Raw genomic sequence first — 18,185 nt, 5'->3', positions numbered from 1 at the left:
GCTAAACAACTATTTTTAATACTTTGGTACACGATCGTTTATTTTTTTACATGATCGTTTAGATTTGGCTACTCTAATTTAAATGATTTTTTTCAAAATTCTTTATACACAATCTTTTAGATTTTGTTACCCTAATCTAAACGATGATGTAAAAAAAGCGAAGGAAAAGAAGAAAAATGATGGAAGGAAAAGAAGAAAAATGATGGAAAGAAATCCCAGCGAAAAAATAAAAGAAGAGAAAAAGAAGAAAGATAATAGAAAGAAATCAGATTTGGTTACTCAAATCTAAAACAATGTAAAAAAAACGATGGAAAAAAATCATAGTGGAAAAAATAAAAGAAAAGGAAGAAAGACGATAGAAAGAAATCGTAGTGAAGAGGAGAAGAAATATAGAAAGGCAAACTTGAAATAATTAAAAAAAATGGCTGACTTCATAGGCTTTGTTATGCGGGCTTTAAATATTTTAGTAGTTTGTTAAATTTATGAAAATTTCCCTTATAAATAAATAGAATAGTATTTGGAGTTCGAGTTCGACGATATTGTCAAAAAGTTATTAGAGAAAAGAAATAGAAAAAGTCACAATAAAAATCCAATTTAACAATATTAGCACTAACATTTTCAATTTTGCAAATATAATAACTTTTTAATTTTGGTTGATATTTCTTATTTTATTCTTTTTACTATTCCAAAATTGCCCTACTTTGGTGTTTTCTCTTCCTCTTTCGTTTTTCTTTATTGTTCTCCTTCATTTTTCGTTTTCTTCTTCTCTTCTCTATCGTTCTTTTTCACCATTTCTCTTATTCACCTACTTCTCTTCTCCTTGTCTTCTTCTGCCTCTTCTCCACCGTCCTTCTCTTCTCTCTTCAGTTTTGTTCTTTTAGATTTCTCCCTCTTTGTCGGCTTCTTTTTTTTTTTATCATCTGTAACGGCCCAACTTTTCCGGACTAAGCTGAGGTCACTACCAAATACCAAAACTCGACCATTCAACATAAAATTTAAAACGGACCAGGTACGATTCATTAAAACAGTATAAACCTTACAAAAGACAGTTTCGGGCCCTATTTTAAATAATTCAAAAAGTCACAAGATAAAATGTCAAGTCACCAGTCCAAAAATCACAATCAAAATATTCTGACAAAATACATAGCGGAAGCGAAAGAAAAACAGACGCGTCCATATGGCCTTCACACATCCTTCCTGCCTCTCGTCGGTCTGCCCCTCGCTGTACCCCTACCTGAAAAGTTAAAGAAGGGAAAGGGTGAGTATAAACATACCCAGTAAGGGACCCACTACTGGGCCCGTTAGGGAACAACAGTTAACTTCCTATTCGGGGGTACCCTACATAACAGTCCAGTGGTTCCGTAGAACGCACATATCAGTCTAGTGCTCCCGAAGGATGCACATATCAGTCTAGTGCTCCCGAAGGATGCACATATCAGTCTAGTGCTCCCGAAGGATGCACATATCAGTCTAGTGCTCCCGAAGGATGCACATATCAGTCTAGTGCTCCCGAAGGATACACATATCAGTAAGGCACACTACCCCATAGATGAAGCTAACCATTACCCCTCAGTCCAAACTAAACTGTCTACACCAGCCACACCCCAACGGCATTCATATTACTGTTTCGCCACAGGCTTTGTCAGTCAGATAGTATAGGTTTAAACATCTACACCCTCAGTTGCTATATGCATTACCGATACGCACACCGATAGGGAAACCCTAGGTCCAATCGACTAACCAACCAAAACCGGACTCACTGTCCTTCCCCGTCCAAATTCCATGAACCACATCCAGACCAGTGCTTTACTACATACTAAACCGTAACTTTAAGGTCCATCAACATATAATTTCAATCCACAAATAGCAGTCACAGTATATTTTCATCAGACAAAAAAAAATATAATATCAGTACTTAACAGTCAACACGCATACAGATATTCAGTACAGTCACTAACGTGTAATCCCCCGTGGATTACTACGGTTTTAGCCTGGACTCGGGGTCCAGTAGTAGGAAAACCCTTACCTGAATCTCGGTTATGCCCCTCGATCGAAAACCACGCTCGACAGATCTACCTAACGAAACACGAAAGTTTTAGTTGATGATTTTAGTAGCAGTTGTTTTAAAAGGTTATCCGTTGACTTACCCAAGGAAAGGAAGCTAACTCCAACCAGGTCTGCCGCGGAACCCGAGAACTTAAGCGTCAACTCTGCACTACCTTCAAGGGAGAAAAGTAGGGCCATATCTTAATCCAACATTCAAACTCGAATCGGACGAGGTAACATTAGGGAATTCATCAGAACAATCCTTACCGAAGACTCACCGTGAACCGAAATGAAGGAAGGAAGGCTTAGGTGGCTCGGCTCGGCTTGGTTCTCGGCTCGGCTCGGCTCGGCTCGGCTTGGTTCTCGGCTCGGCTCGGCTTGGTTCGGCTCGCGGCTCGGCTCACTCGGCTCGCGGCTCGGCTTGGTTCGGCTCGCGGCTCGGCTCACTCGGCTCGCGGCTCGGCTTGGTGCGGCTCGCGGCTCGGCTCACTCGGTTCGCTGCTCGGCTTGGTTCGGCTCGCTCGGCTGGAAGTGGTTTCGGGTCGGGTTGGCTTGGAACCGGGTCGCACGGTTTTTGGAGGGCTTTCTCTCTTCCGGCGACGGCGGCGGTGGCGGACGACACTGGAGGTGATACAGGAGATGGAGACGGAGAGGAGGAGAGATATGGTGGCGGAGACGAAGGCGGAAGAGAGAAAAAAAAGGCCGGAGAAGTGCGGCGGCGTCGGGCGAAAACGAAACCGAGAGGACACCCGAACGGATAGTCGCGGCGGCTGTTCGCTTTCGGAGACGGAGACGACGACGCCGGCAGCGATGCAGAGACGAGGAAGGAAGGGATGGAGGAAGAAGAGAAGATGGATGGTTCGGGTGGCGGTGGCGCGGCGTCGGGGAGAGGAAGAAACGGAAGAGAAAGAAGAAAAAATTTCGGTGGGGGGGGGGGGGCGGCGCGAATTAGGGTTTTTAAAAAAAAATTTATTATATATATATATATATATACATATATATATATATAATTCTTAATAAATTTATAATATTAATAATTTAAATTAAATAATAATATATATTAAATATAAATAATAATGATAATAATAAAGTAATAATAATAATATATTAATAATATTAATATTAAATGATTAATAATTTATTTTATTGTTTTATAAATAACAATATTTCTATAATATTAATTAATAATAATAATTATTATAATATTAATATTATAACAAATAAAATAAATATTAATAATAATAATATAATTAATATTATATTATTATTATATCAACTTGCATTTTACATAAAACGAGAAAAATTTTACCTTAAATTTTCTGGGCGTTACATCATCTTTTCATCGTCTTCTTCTCCTATTCTCCTCATTTTTTCTTCAGGAAAAACAATAATTATGTATGTATTTCTTCCCCTTTTTTGAAGCCATAATATTATTTCTGTAAAATGCTCATATATTATTTATTAAAATTAGGGTTATGATTAGTTATTCCTCATCTCTTTTATTTGTTCATAATATCTTTTATCGAAAGGAACTTTGTAGATCAGTTTGGTTTTATTTAGTTACGTTCGGTTCTGTTTTTTTTTTACTTTTATCTGTTTTTTATATCAACGGTATGATATACTTATATTATATGTACTAGTTGACTGATATACTTACTACGTGTTTTTTATTTTTCCAAAATTGTTGCAGTTCATTGTAGTTATGGTTAAATTGGTAGTAATTGTTTTTCAAAGTGGTTAATGGGATGAGCAACATTACTACGTGGATTACAAAACAAATTGTGTTTTGGTTGATGAAGCGATATCATCATTTGATTCTTTTGTGAACTTGATTCATACTGAAATTCAAGTTGAGTCATGTATTGAACTTTTAGTTTTAGTTTATTGACCATAGGCAATAATGATGTTCAACATGTTATTAAGATTGTAAACATACCATAACAACACTTTCACAAGTGTATCAACAACATATCAAGTGTTTCAGACTAATAATATGTATCAATGAAGTTTAGCAAGTGATTAAGTGTATTACATTTATCAAATGTATTAGCAAACAAACAAGTGTATCAACGATATATAAAGTGTATCATTCTTAGCGCATCAAATGTATTTAATTGATTAAGTGTATCAATAGTTGAGCAAGTGTATCAACAACATATCAAGTGTTTCAAATTAATAATATGTATCAACGAAGTTTAACAAGTGATTAAGTGTATTAAATCTATCAAGTGTATCAGCAAATAATAACAAGTGTATCAGCAAACAATAACAAGTGTATCAACGATATATAACGTGTATCAATGATATATAAAGTGTATCATTCTTAGTGCATCAAAGTGTATTTAATTGATTGAGTATATCAACAGTTGAGCAACTGTATCAACAACATATCAAGTGTATCAAACTAATAATATGTATCAATGAAGTTTAGCAAGTGATTAAGTGTATTAAATCTATCGTGTGTATCAGGAAACAATAACAAGTGTATCAACGATATATAAAGTGTATCATTCTTAGTGCTTCAAGTGTATTTAATTGATTGAGTGTATCAACAACATATCAAGTGTTTTAAACTAATAATATGTATTAGTGAAGTATTAGAGAGTAAAAAAAAGTGTACAAGCAGTACATCAAATTAGGTGTATCAAAAGTATATACTGGTGTATCAACGGTATATATTGGTGTATCAGCCGTATAAATTGGTGTATCAACCGTATATATTGGTGTATCAGTAATGATTGGAGGGTAACTTCGTAATTTCGTAATTTTAAAATGCGGGCTGGGCTTCAATTTTGCTATTTTTGCAAATGTAAAAATGATGTGTTATGGGCCTAATTTATGATACTATAATTGTCATATTTGCAAGAGCCCCTTAATGAAAATATCTATTATTTTAAAAAATCAAATCAATTTTGACTTATTTTTATCGTTTTAGGAAATAGATAAATTAATTTATTTATACAATATCTTTTTCGATTTATTATTTTAGGAAAAACAAATAAACTTATTTTGAACAAAATCTTTCAATATCACATTTTTACTATTTTAGAAAAAATAAATTTCATAATATCTAATTTGATTTTATACTTATTAAATTTTCCTAATTTGTGGCACACCCCGGGCCTATAAATAGGGACCTTTGGTCATTTGAAAGGGGGGCGAAAGAAATTGTATTAGAGAGAATCTCTATGAGAGGAAAAAGAAATTTGATTATTTAGAGAATCTCTACAAATTGGTTGTTATTTTTTTCGTTTCATTGTTTTTATTTTTATTTATTTATATGTCTTTTGTTTTTTACCCTAAATCTATTCCATAACAAAGGAAAAACTTAGTTGGAGGCTGCATTAGGTAGAGATTTACTTCCAATGATCCGCACGTCATACAACAAATAATTTTTTCGGGATCGAACCCTTATTTTTAAAAAAGTAGAGAGAAAGAAAAAATGTATAAGGGAAATTTCTTATGTTTATTTTTGCCATTTTGTTTTATCATTATTCTATAAAAAAATATATAATAATGAATCTATTATTTATTTATTTATTTATTTTTCTTTTATTTATTTATTATTTGGTTTTTTTATAATTTTTAAAAACTTATTATTATTTATTTCATTATTCTTAATTATTATTATTATTATTCTTAATAATAATAATTATTATTATTAGGGATCTTTTTACAAATAGAACAAAACAGTAAAATATTTACACTGTATAAAACAATTTCGAAAACGGAAAAAAGGCTACAGGCCCACCATATAAAATACCAAAAATGGCCCATTAACAATGGGCGTGTAATATATTTGGTACTAAACGCATACGTAATATATTTGGTACACGATCGTTTAGATTTTGTTATTGTTTGATACACGATCGTTTAGATTTGGTCATTTAATTTGACAATTATCTTTTTTAATTCTATCGTTTAATTTGGTTACACAATCATTTAATTTGGTTACGTTTAAAATTGGTTATATGATCCTTTAGATTTGATCGTTTAGATTTGGGTAGACAAATCATTTTGTAACGCCCTAAAAAAATTAAGATAATTTCTTGGGCATTATTTTGAATTCATTTAATGAGAATTATTTGACTTATGTAGGAATTGAAATTAATTAAATATTTGTTGGATGAATATTTAATTAATTAGAGGTTTTGGCATGTGGTGTTTGTTGAGTTTTTGATTAAATGGTAAGTTAAGAGAATTAAGAAAAGTTGTGGATTTTTTTTAGTGTTGTTGAAGTTGAATTTAATTAAATAATTATGGACGTTATTTAATTAAATTGTGGGGTGGAAAGTTTGTTGGAGATTCAATAATTATATGTATATGTGGAAATATATATGTAATTATTATGTTAAAGGAAAAGATAATTATATTTGTTGAAATATAATTATTTAAGAAAAAGATAATTAATTATTTTGGAGAAAGATAAATAATAATTAATTATTGTGGAAGATAATTAATTATTCTGCAGAAAGATAAATCTTGATTATGGAGTGAAGTTGTTATGGTTGGGTTAAGATAATTCATGTTGAAAGTTATAAGTGATTTATTCGAAAAGATTTGATTGATTAAAAAAATTGAGGACTTAAGTTAATTTGAGATTTTGGAGGGAAAAGTTGCTTTTGATGGAATTGGATTTAATTGAGTATATATATATGTGGATATATATATTTAATTAATAGTTTAGAAAAATGAAGTTAATTATATGATGGAATATAATTATATTTGTTTGGAAAAGAAGATAATTCATGAGGAGAGAGATGGTTGATTTGACTGGACGAAAAAGATATATATTTATTTATAAGAGAGAATAATGGTTTAAATAAATATATATGTTTATTGTAGATTTTGGTGAGAGAAAAATAATAATAATAAAGAAGTATTATTATTATTATTAATGGTTATAAATGCCTAAGATTTTGTGCATTTAAGGCATTTATTGAGGAAAAATAATGGGAATAAAGATATATGTATATATTTGGTATTATATATATATATCCTAAAAGGAAAAGGAAAAGGAAATAATAATAATAATAAATATTATTGTTATTATTTTGGTCTATAAATAGCATTGGAATGCTTAAGTTAGAAAGTAAAGAAAAAAAAAAGGTTTTTCATCTTCTTCTCTAAGATAACCCATCAGTTGAAGTTAAGATTGGTCTTTTTGGAAGCTTGAGGATTTAAAGTGATGAATTTTTCCATCAAGGATGAGAGGATTTTTTTCAACCTCCATTTGAGTAACCTTGGTAAGCCAATGAAATTAAATTAATATTTTATTAATTTAATTTTGGATCTATTTGAGGTTTCTTTAAACATTCAATTGGCTAATTTTTAAGATTTAAATCTTGAATTTTTTCCAATTAAGGTTGAATTGGTTTCAACCCCTTTTGTTTGAAAGTTAATTAAGTTAGGAGAATTTTTGGATGTTAGCCAATTGCTAATTTCATTAATTAAGATACTAAGTTTTCCTTTTATGATTAGGATTAAGTTAATTGGAGAATTTTACTGTCAACTAGGGAGTACCTTTGTTTGGCTAAAATCTCCAGGTAAGGGATTCTCCTACTGGCCTTTGAACTGAATTTAAGAGACCGCATGTAATTATGATTATGCATTGATGGTAGCTAAAATGCATAATTTGATGCTATTGATAATGACTGTCATTATACTAAGATTATGTTGATGACTGATGTTATGTTAATGACCGGTAGTATGTTGCTGTTCATGTTGATGTTGATGCATGATATATTAATCACATGATTAAGGACGTTAAAATTAATATTCATGTCATGTTATGATGTTATATTATGCTACGTGCTATGGATATGGTGTTCTGTTAACTTTGTCTATTAGAGTCGTACCTGCATGGGTGTCCTTCGGGATCACCACCTATTTAGGACTGCGTAGTCTGACAAGACCGCCAGTCTAGCATGAATATAGATATGATTTGAGTGATCCGACGGGATCCTCGCAGCCCAATTGTCTTACTGTTTCCTCTGGGTTCACTACAGACCAGTATGTCCTATGTGCTCCCTTGGGATGCCGAAGACCAGATTCTGTTCCTACGGGAGCGCATGTTGCACGTGTTCGGGAACGTGTCAGTTCTTGGGTACCACTTTTCAGGATTCTAATGGGAAGTTAACAGACACCTAGCGGGACTAGTAGTAGATCCCTTACTGAGTATATGTTTATACTCACTCTTTCTATGTTTAACATTTCAGGTGAAGGTAAAGGTAGAGGAAAGCTGGCGAGCGACAAAGAAGGATCCGTGACATGCCATATGAGGTTTCAGTTTTGCTTCCGCGTTTGTGTTTCAGTGTTTTAATATTCCGTTTTTAATGAAAATTTAGTCTTCCCTCGTTTCAAAAAAAGTGTCTCTTGTCATTGTTTCTTTTTAGTAATGACCTCAACTTAGGATAAAGAGTTGGGTCGTTACACATTTTTCTTTTGGTATACGATCGTTTAGATAAGGCCAAACGATTTTTTAAAAAAAATTTCTACGCGATCGTTTACTTTTTTTTACATGATTGTTTAGATTATTTTTTTACACAATCGTTTAGATTTGTCTACGCAATCTTTTATTTTTTCAAGATTCTTTAGTACACGATCATTTAAATTTGGATAAACAATTTTTGTAATTACTTTGGTACACGATCGTTTAGATTTATCTACACGATGGTTTGTTTTTTTACACGATCGTTTATATTTGGCTACTCAAATCTAAATGATTTTTTTCAAGATTATTTATACACGATCTTTTAGATTCTACTATTGTTTGCACACAATAGTTCGACGTAAAAAAGAAGACGAAGAAAAAAAAGAAAGACGATGGAAAGAAATCACAAAGGAAAAAAAAAGAGAAAAAGAAGAAAGACGATGGAAAGATTAAACGACGTATAAATAAAAAGAAGAGGAAAAGAAGAAAGACGATGGAAAGAAATTGCAACGGAAAAAAAAGAAAAAAAGAAGAAAAGAAGATGGAGGAGGAAAAACTTAAACCATAAGTTGAATACTTAGTGAATGATAATTTTGGAAAAATTTTGAGCATACAAAACATAAAATCATTTTCATAAACATGGCCTTCATCACCTAAATTCATAAAACAAAAATTACACATTAGTCTTTCATAATTCTTTCTTCCAATACTACTAAAAAACAGGCAATACTTGACGCTTGTATAATTGATATAGTTGACAGTTTTAATAAAAACTGTCAAGTAACATAAGGAAGCGTCAAGAATAAGAAAGATTGAAAAAACCCATAGTCTTTTTTTTTTAAATAATTGACGGGTTAAAATCGTAAAAAATAATTTTAATTACTTGAGTTATAAAAAATGTCAAGTAATATATATTTTTAACTCATTCAAAAAAAATTCCCTCCTTTAATTTAACTTTCCCAAATTTCCTTTTCCCACAAAGTTTCTAAAAAACCCTAACTACCCCATATTTCACTTCGACGGAAACAACAACACCAAGTCACCGTTTCCAATCCCATATTTCTGCCCATATTTTCGATCCATTGGCAGCATTTCCAGTCAATCTCCTCAAGTGTTTTCTATTTGCTTGCAACGTCCGCCACAAGTTCATCACAAGTTCGTCTGCCATTAGTTTTTGCCGTCACCACAAGATATCACACGTTTTCGCCGTCTCTTCCACTTCCAGTCCACCACAAGTTCGTCTGCTTGTTTTTGATCGACCTTTTCAAGCTGCTGTTGCCTCCTTGCAACGTCCACCACCAGTTCGATCAATCTTCTTGGCAGACGTTCTTCTTGTCGGACGACCACCTTGTATGTTCCACAGACGACCACCTCGTACGCATCACACAGACGACCATTTGGTACGTTCTTCGGCTGCACATCGGAGATGACCACCTCGTACATTCTTTGGCCGCTTATCACAGATGTACCAGACGTACATTCCTCAGCCGCACATCACATAAATTGCTAGACATTCCTCAGCCGCACATCATAGAGACTCCTCAAGGTATGTTAAGCTATGATCAGTTGGTAATTTTGTTGTTACGTTTTGTTTGATTCACTAATTTTGGGTGGTGTGGATTTATTTGCAGGAGGATATTATCAAGGGTCACCAGTGATGGTGCCACCACAGTACGGCGCCCCACCCCCAAAATGACAGTCAAGTTTCTTGGAGGGATGGTATGCCAAAAAGCTTCTTTTTCTCCCTCTTTAATTAATTGTTTTGGTTTTGCTTGCATATACCAAAACTAAAGGCTTAAACTATGAATGTTAGGATGGTCTAAAGAAAAAACATATCGAAGTGATGAGAACGCCTATGAAGTTTGAACTACATCTTTCATACTAATATAATTATGTCTTAGAAACTTATCTCATTTTTTACTTGCTTTCTGTTATTTACAGGCTTTACTAAATTATCTTCACATCTTTCCAATTTTTAGATTGTGTATTTGATTCTATGGGCTTATTATGACATTTCAAATAATCTTAGCCAATTTCAGTGAGATTTTTTATCAATGATCTAAATGTTACACAAAGCTTATTTTTAACTTAGTATATTAGACTTGTTATAATGTAGTTTAGTTTGGTAATTGGCAATAATGCAATACATTTTCCTCTGTTTATGACATTTAATTTAGGTGGAGATGAAGCTATGATAACAGAAGACATTGATTATTATGGGCGGTGGACGTAACTTTTAATTAAGTTATGTAGTGAGCCTATATAATAAACAACTTCTCATTCCACTGAGCTTCTTTGTTGAGTTACAGCTTCATATATTGTTGAGTGTATTATTGGTATAACATATTGAATCCATTACCAATTTTGGGAGATTTACAGCAATTTGCAGCAGGAACCAAACAAATTAAATTCGTGGAGAAACTGAATTTTGAGTTGAGTAGAAAGCATCGAGTTAAATTGAAAGAAGGAATATAACTCACAGTTTGAAGCCATTATTAATTTCTTTTGAAAGATTATAGGTAACCTGAAAACTCACTATGGCTTGTTTCAAGGACTTTTTTTTAAAGCACCGGATGAAGCTACATCTAACATGAAATGGAGCTCATAAAAATCTAATAACAATCAACAGGTAATTTTTACAACTGAAGTAGATGTTATGCTTGAAACTCTAGTTTGATATAAAGTTTTGGATTAGATATAGCTTATTGATGAGTTTCTTTGAATTTCAAATATCTATAAAGGTTTTTGTATGTTTGCCCCCTCCTCATTGTTTGTCTTGCATGCTTATCTTTTTTAGTTTCGTTTGAGAGTTCTAAATGTGATTCATAATGGCTTTATGTTTATGACTCTATGCTCATTATTTTATGTGTGCTTAAATGATCATTTGTTCCTAAACGTGTTTTGATCAGGATTTGGTAAACTTATTAGCTTTGTCTCTTGTTTAACTTGTATTGAATATAAACTTATTAGCTCTTGAAGTGTTAAAGAGTTTTGTTTGTTTACTTTTTTCTTCTCATTAGTACATACATGGAATTGTTGCTCATGGAGTTCACTACATAAATCGGCCAGGTCTAACATAAGATTTTTTTCATTCAAACTTTTGAACATAAGATGCATGGGGCACCATCACCCTGTACGCAAACTACTACCAATTATAGTTCTATTATTTTGTTCTTTTCCTTTGTCTTTTCGGCGTCAATCCTACTGCCACAGCATATCAATTGTTTTGAAGTACAAATAGTTAACAGTTCTTTTCAAAAAAACGCATATGACTTCACAATATCATTATCCTGTCCTTTTATTTATACATTGTATTCATGTGACAGGTAATTTCTTTGTTCCTCTTGGGATCATATTACCTTTTTCTGGGTAATGTGCCTGTTGTTGCTGTAGTTGCGCTCTTGCTATATGTTGGTAGTTACCAGGTATTTCAGATTTTCCTTTTGTTTTGTCATGTATACGACTTGACAATGTGCTCAAGTCATGCTCTGCTGTGTTGGTTTCTACCATTCTTCTTCTGTTTTGTTACGTTGAAAGGTATATTTATATATTATTTTGCATTCACGGCCATAGTTGAACATTATAGCAAGCATATATACATATATTTTTAATGAAGAGATAATATGCTTGAAGAACTAACTTCATACATTCAGATAACTTAATTCTTGATTTCTTGTGCAGGAAAATACTTATTAAGGGCATGTTATGAAAGAATTTAGAGCATAGACCAAATGTTAGCTTTTTTACATATTTACATTTTACAGACTTTAAGATTTTTCATGTTAGACATAGAGCTAAGTAAAACAATTTCTTCATATGGTAGAAGTTTGGACTATTGTAAGTAAGTATGTAATGACCTACTATATGTATGGTTTAATGATATATGCAATTTTTTTAAATATTAGTTCTTTGACGGAAAGTTTGTGTTGATTCTATTGTTCAATTAATATGCGTAGTTTAGCAACTTTGTGTAATCTCAAAGGCTCTACTTATATGTGTGAAAATGAACTTCAAAATAGGTGTGCAATATAGTTATATGGATATTTCAAATTGTACAATTTTTCATTTGAAAAAAAAAAAGTCTTGACATGGAAAATGTGTCAAGAATTGTTTATTCTTGACGCTTAAAAATTGTCAAAAGAAAAAACTTTGTTATTCTTGACACCGGTTAACTTGACGCATAAAACTATCAAGTATAATTATATACTTGATGCTTTTTACCTGTCAATTATACTTATACTTGACGCTTAAAAACTGTCAAGTAAACCTCCCTTATTCTTGACACTGGATTACTTGACCCGTTGAAAAAAGTCAAGTAAACCAATACTTGACAGGTAAAAAGTGTCAAATAAAGCTAGTTTTGTAGTTGTTAAAAGAACATGAACCATTTGCATGCATAAACTCGTTTACTATTTCCCTTCTTTAAGAATGCCAAGTCCCCTAAAATCTTCTTTCTTGGTGACTTCTTAGTAAGATAGCACTTAAATCTTAGAGAAACCTCCTTGTGTTTTGACCTCTTCTCCTATTTATACTAATCCTAAGTTGGATTAGTCATCCTTTAAGCTTTCTTAAAGTGTCAACTCCTTCTTGTAGTGTTAGCTCAATATTTCTTTTAGTCATGCTTAGCCTTAACCTTGACACGTAGCCCACTAATTAAACATGATTAGCAATTTTTCAGAAAATTCCTAACTCTCAATGCCACGCCTCTTCTTGCCTTGCTCCAAAACGTCTCTTCATTCCTCGCGTTGCCTAGCTTCAACGTGATTCCCTCAAAATGTGTAAATCCTCAAACACTTTATTCTCAAAATGCCTTCTTAAAAAACTCTTATTCCTAATTGACCCTTCTATTTTAGTCATGGGTCTCACGAAAACCACCAAATATCTCAAAAGGGATATGCGAATCTTGATAATGAAATAGTAAGTCTTTCTAGTTAAATTAAAGAATTTATCTTAATATGTTTATGCTAATTAAGTATATTTTTGGTCGAAGAATATAATGAGTGATCATACTATCATGGGCGATCAAATCAATCGAATAAGAACTTATACAAAAGGAGGATTGGAATTTGATTACAGATTGAAATTAGAGAGAAATTTTGACATGATTCTAAAGAAAGAATTTCCAGAATTTCTATTCCACTCGAAAGTAGCTGCTTCAAATAATTTATATGTATAGGCTTCTATCATGAATTTGTCACGCTAAGCTCTAAGTGAGTGACTAATAGGCGACTGAATAAGGTTATGCGTTAAAAGGTACATTCCTATTCATACGTTGCGAACTTTCTAACGATATGCATGTCATGCAAGTTTTTCTCTCTCTCGCCCAAGTGTAAGTGAATAGAGGTTTCCTAGTAAGTCCAGGGTCGAACACAGGAAATTTAGGCTTCTAATTCTCTTATTGTGCAAATAAATCAGGGGGTATAAGTTGTACAATAATGTTATGCACACTATAATTTTATCCTAAGTATCTACACTAAGGTGCTTGGCGATGCAAGATGAGCATCGTGAGAAAATGATGATGGTAAATGAACTCATTTCTAGGTATGATGATGAAGGAAAAGTTTGATTATCTAATCGCATTGATTTATTCTTTAATAATTCAAGGTGATACAAAGCATAAATTAACTTCGAATTAGAGTGAGCAACCTCTCGCACCTTTCCATACTAGGTCACCTTTTGAGATCTAAATACACAAACTCAAGCTATGATTTATATCTAATCATTTTGGATGCATTACCAGTAATTTCTCTTTGATTAAGGTAGGCAACCTCTTGATGCTTTCGCCAAACACATTGACATCTCTACAATGTATACATTGACATCTCTGCAATGTATGCGAAGGACAAATTTGACGATAAGATTGTTTCGCTACAATCTTCTCAACACTCACTTAGCTAAATGCATGTTCTCACTTGTCAAGTGGTTACAATCAATATCATTGTTCTTCTCTCGAATGTAAAATACTTTGATATCCACATTTAACTCAACAAAACTCATAAAGAAAACATTATGATGCTCTAGTTAATAGAAACAGATTTCATTGCTCACAAGTTAACCAAATAAATTTAACATGAAAAGTAAAAGAAAGATGGGAGAATGAAAGAAGAAATGCATTGCTTTCATAAAAATAACTTTAAACCTCTCAGCCATGATATATAAATCTTTAAAAAAAATATAAAATGGAATACATAAGAAGGTGTTGTCGCCACGTACCCGAGACGACGCGGAGCGGCCGACATCCTTTTAAAGAGTTTTATTTTAAAAACGAAAAAAGAGGAGTCGCCACCAATCTTTTTTACGGTGTGATTGGACACCGAAATAAAGTGAATCATTTTAAATAAAATAAAAATTGGTCTACGAAAAAATTAGAGTTGAGTTCGGGAGTCATTTGTGTACGGGGAAGGTGTTAGCACCCCGTAAAACCCGTTTTAGAAAACGGTGGCCAAATTTAATGTCTTGAATAAAATTCATTTGTTTTTAAAGAACCATGTCTTATTTCATTGCTCACCACTCCAATATTTGGAGCAATGATCCCATAAAATAAGTGGGATTTACCCATTAGTTAGACTATATTGAGGAAAAAGTTCTCACCTTAAGAGAATGAGAAATTATTACAATTTCTCAAATTCTATCATAGGCTAGTCTTCGAATAAAGTTTTTTTTTTAAAAAAATATTGATTAAATTTTTTTTTCTTGGGATCAAATCTCGGACTCCCAAAGATATTGATCCCTCACCTCAAGAATCTAGAAATAACGGACTCCCAGAAATTTCTAGATTCCATCGTAGGATGTTTTTTAGTGAAATCAATGTGGGTTATTATAAAAAAGGTTGATTAGGAAAATCTTATCAAATATCTATTTAATTTTGAGTTTTAAAATAAATAATTTTAAAGCAAAAGAAAAAAAAAAGATTCTAAATGGTTTAAAGAGAAAAATTTAAAAAAAGATTTCAAAATTAAATATAATTATGGTTAAAAATATTTTAAAATTTTCAAGAAATTTTTAATGAAAGTCAAATAGAAGCAAAAAATATACCACACAATAAATTAGACAAATAATTTAGGATATCAATGTATGCATATACTAAATATAACAATAATAATAAAAAATAAATTAAAAGAAAAGGAAAAGAAAAGATACATAATAACGATAAAGAAAATAAGAAAAAAATGAAAAAAAGAACCAAATGAAATAATAAACAAATGAATATGTAAAAAAGAAATTAAATAAATAAGTGAAGAAAAGAGGACATAGGGATGATAATAAGTTAAAAGAGATAAAAAAAATTATGAAAGGAAATAACGATAATGGTATAAGAATAAAAATAGCAAAAAGTTTTTTTAAAAAAATCATAAATATAAAAACACTAAATAAATAAATAAAGTTATATATAAAAAATATTAAAAAAACATAAAAAAACAGAAGGTTAAATATATATATAATAATAATAACAATAAAATAATATTAATAAAATTACAAATAAAATTAAATTTAAATAAGTAAATAAATAAATTAAAAAAGAAAAAAAAAAGGAAACAGAGGGTGACGGCAAGGTTTGCCGCCACCCTAAAAGAGAAATATATATATATATATATATATATATATATATATATATATATATATATATAATAATAATAATAATAATAATAAGAAAAATGATAATAATAGAAATTTTCTTTTGTTTATAACTTTTCTTTTTCTCTATTGTTTTAGAGAGAAGAAAAATGTTAAAAGATCTTTTTTTTTCTTTTAGCATGATGATAAAAAGGTAGTAAAAATAAAAAAAGAAATTTTCCTTATATATTTTTTGTCTTTCTCTTTACATTTGAAAAGAGAAGAAAAAAGATAAGGATTCAATCCCGAAAAAAATTACTTGTTGTATGAGGTGCGGATCATTGGGAGTAAACCCTACCTAATACAACCTCCAACTAAGTTTTTTCTTCCTTATGGGATTAGAATTAGGATAAAAAAAAGACGATATGAAGATAAAAATAAAAATAATAAAGCGGAAAAGCTAATGACCCACCTTTATGCAGAGGAATACGTTTCTTCAAATTCTCTATAAACACTTTTTTTCGTAGAGATTCTCTCTAAAACAATTTTTTCTCAAGACTTTCTCTAAAACAATTTATTCTCCCCCTTTTCCAAATGACAAAGGATCCTATTTATAGAGCCGGGGTGTGCTACAAATTAGGAAAATTTAATAAGTATAAAATCAAATTAGATATTATGTAATTTTATTAGTTTTCTTTTTTCTAAAATAGTAAAAATATGATATTGAAAGATTTTGTCCAAAATAAATTTTTGCTTTTTTCCTAAAGTGATAAAGATAAGTCTAATATGGTATTTAAATTTTTTGTATAAAATAAATTATCTTGCTTTTCCTAATATGATAAATCAAAAGATATTTTGTATAAATAAATAAATTTGTTTTTTTTTTCCTAAAGTGATAAGTCAAAAAAAAAAACATTAATGACTTTATTTTCCATTTTAATAAAAAGATAAGAAAAAACATAAGATTTGATATTATTACAAAAACATTTTACCTTTTTTTTTTTTAACAAAATAAATTAATGAAATATCTTAACCGTTGCTACAATTAATAATTTAAAGAATAATAAAAAAATGTAGGATAAAATTAGGTGGCTACAGCATGCCCCCCTTCGTGCATCCTTATAGAATTAGAAGGTGGACGAAGGTGTAGCCACTAACTCATCAAACTAAGATATTTTAAATAAATTAACGGCGTCAAGGGGCCAGGGATAAAACAAGTGCCTCATTACAAAAGAATGAATAAGCTGGAGGCCAGGGATAAACAAACGCCATCTCACTAACATGGTGTCAAGGGCCAGGGATAAAACAAGCGCCTCATGACAAATGAATAAATAAACTGGAGGCCAGGGATAAAACAAGCGTCATCACAGTAACATGGTGTTAAGGGCCAGGGATAAAACAAGTGCCTCATGACAAAAGAATGAATAAGCTGGAGGCCAGGGATAAAACAAGCGCCATCGCAGCAACATGGTGTCAAGGGCCAGGGATAAAACAAGCGCCTCATGACAAATGAATAAATAAATTGGAGGCCAGGGATAAAATAAGTGTCATCTCAGTAACATGGTGTCAAAGGCCAGGGATAAAACAAGCGCCTCATGACAAAAGAATAAATAAGCTGGAGGCCAGGGATAAAACAAGCGTCATCGCAGCAACATGGTGTCAAGGGCCAGGGATAAAACAAGCGCCTTATGACAAAAGAATAAATAAGCTGGAGGCCAGGGATAAAACAAGCGCCATCGCAGCAACATGGTGTCAAGGGCCAGGGATAAAACAAGCGCCTTATGACGAAATGAATAAATAAGCTGGAGGCCAGGGATAAAACAAGCGCCATCTCAGTAACATTGTGTCAAGGGTCAGAGATAAAACAAACGCCTCATGACAAATGAATAAATAAACTGGAGGCCAGGGATAAAACAAGCGCCATCTCAGTAACATTGTGTCAAGGGCCAGGGATAAAACAAGCGCCTCATGACAAAAGAATAAATAAGCTGGAGGCCAGGGATAAAACAAGCGCCATCGCAGCAACATGGTGTCAAGGGCCAGGGATAAAACAAGCGCCTCATGACAAAAGAATGAATAGTCAAACTAAAGGTCATATATTAAATTATCATATCAATAATGTATACCATGCCACCTATGGAAATGCTGACAA

General features: G+C 31.9%; 1 non-coding gene and 1 pseudogene across 1 annotated transcript; both read left to right on the top strand.

The window, feature by feature from the left end:
• Window positions 1-10,477: 10,477 nt before the first annotated feature.
• LOC127151510 (small nucleolar RNA R11/Z151) lies at window positions 10,478-10,558 on the top strand (annotated as a pseudogene).
• A 106-nt stretch (window positions 10,559-10,664) lies between these two features.
• On the top strand, window positions 10,665-10,773 carry LOC127151511 (small nucleolar RNA Z152/R70/R12). Its single transcript, XR_007824561.1, has one exon. It is a non-coding gene; the product is annotated as a small nucleolar RNA Z152/R70/R12 (small nucleolar RNA).
• Window positions 10,774-18,185: the final 7,412 nt, after the last annotated feature.

The sequence above is a fragment of the Cucumis melo genome, chromosome 10, assembly GCF_025177605.1.
Source record: "Cucumis melo cultivar AY chromosome 10, USDA_Cmelo_AY_1.0, whole genome shotgun sequence".
Lineage (NCBI taxonomy): Eukaryota > Viridiplantae > Streptophyta > Magnoliopsida > Cucurbitales > Cucurbitaceae > Cucumis > Cucumis melo.
This window is presented reverse-complemented; position numbering and strand designations above follow the sequence as displayed.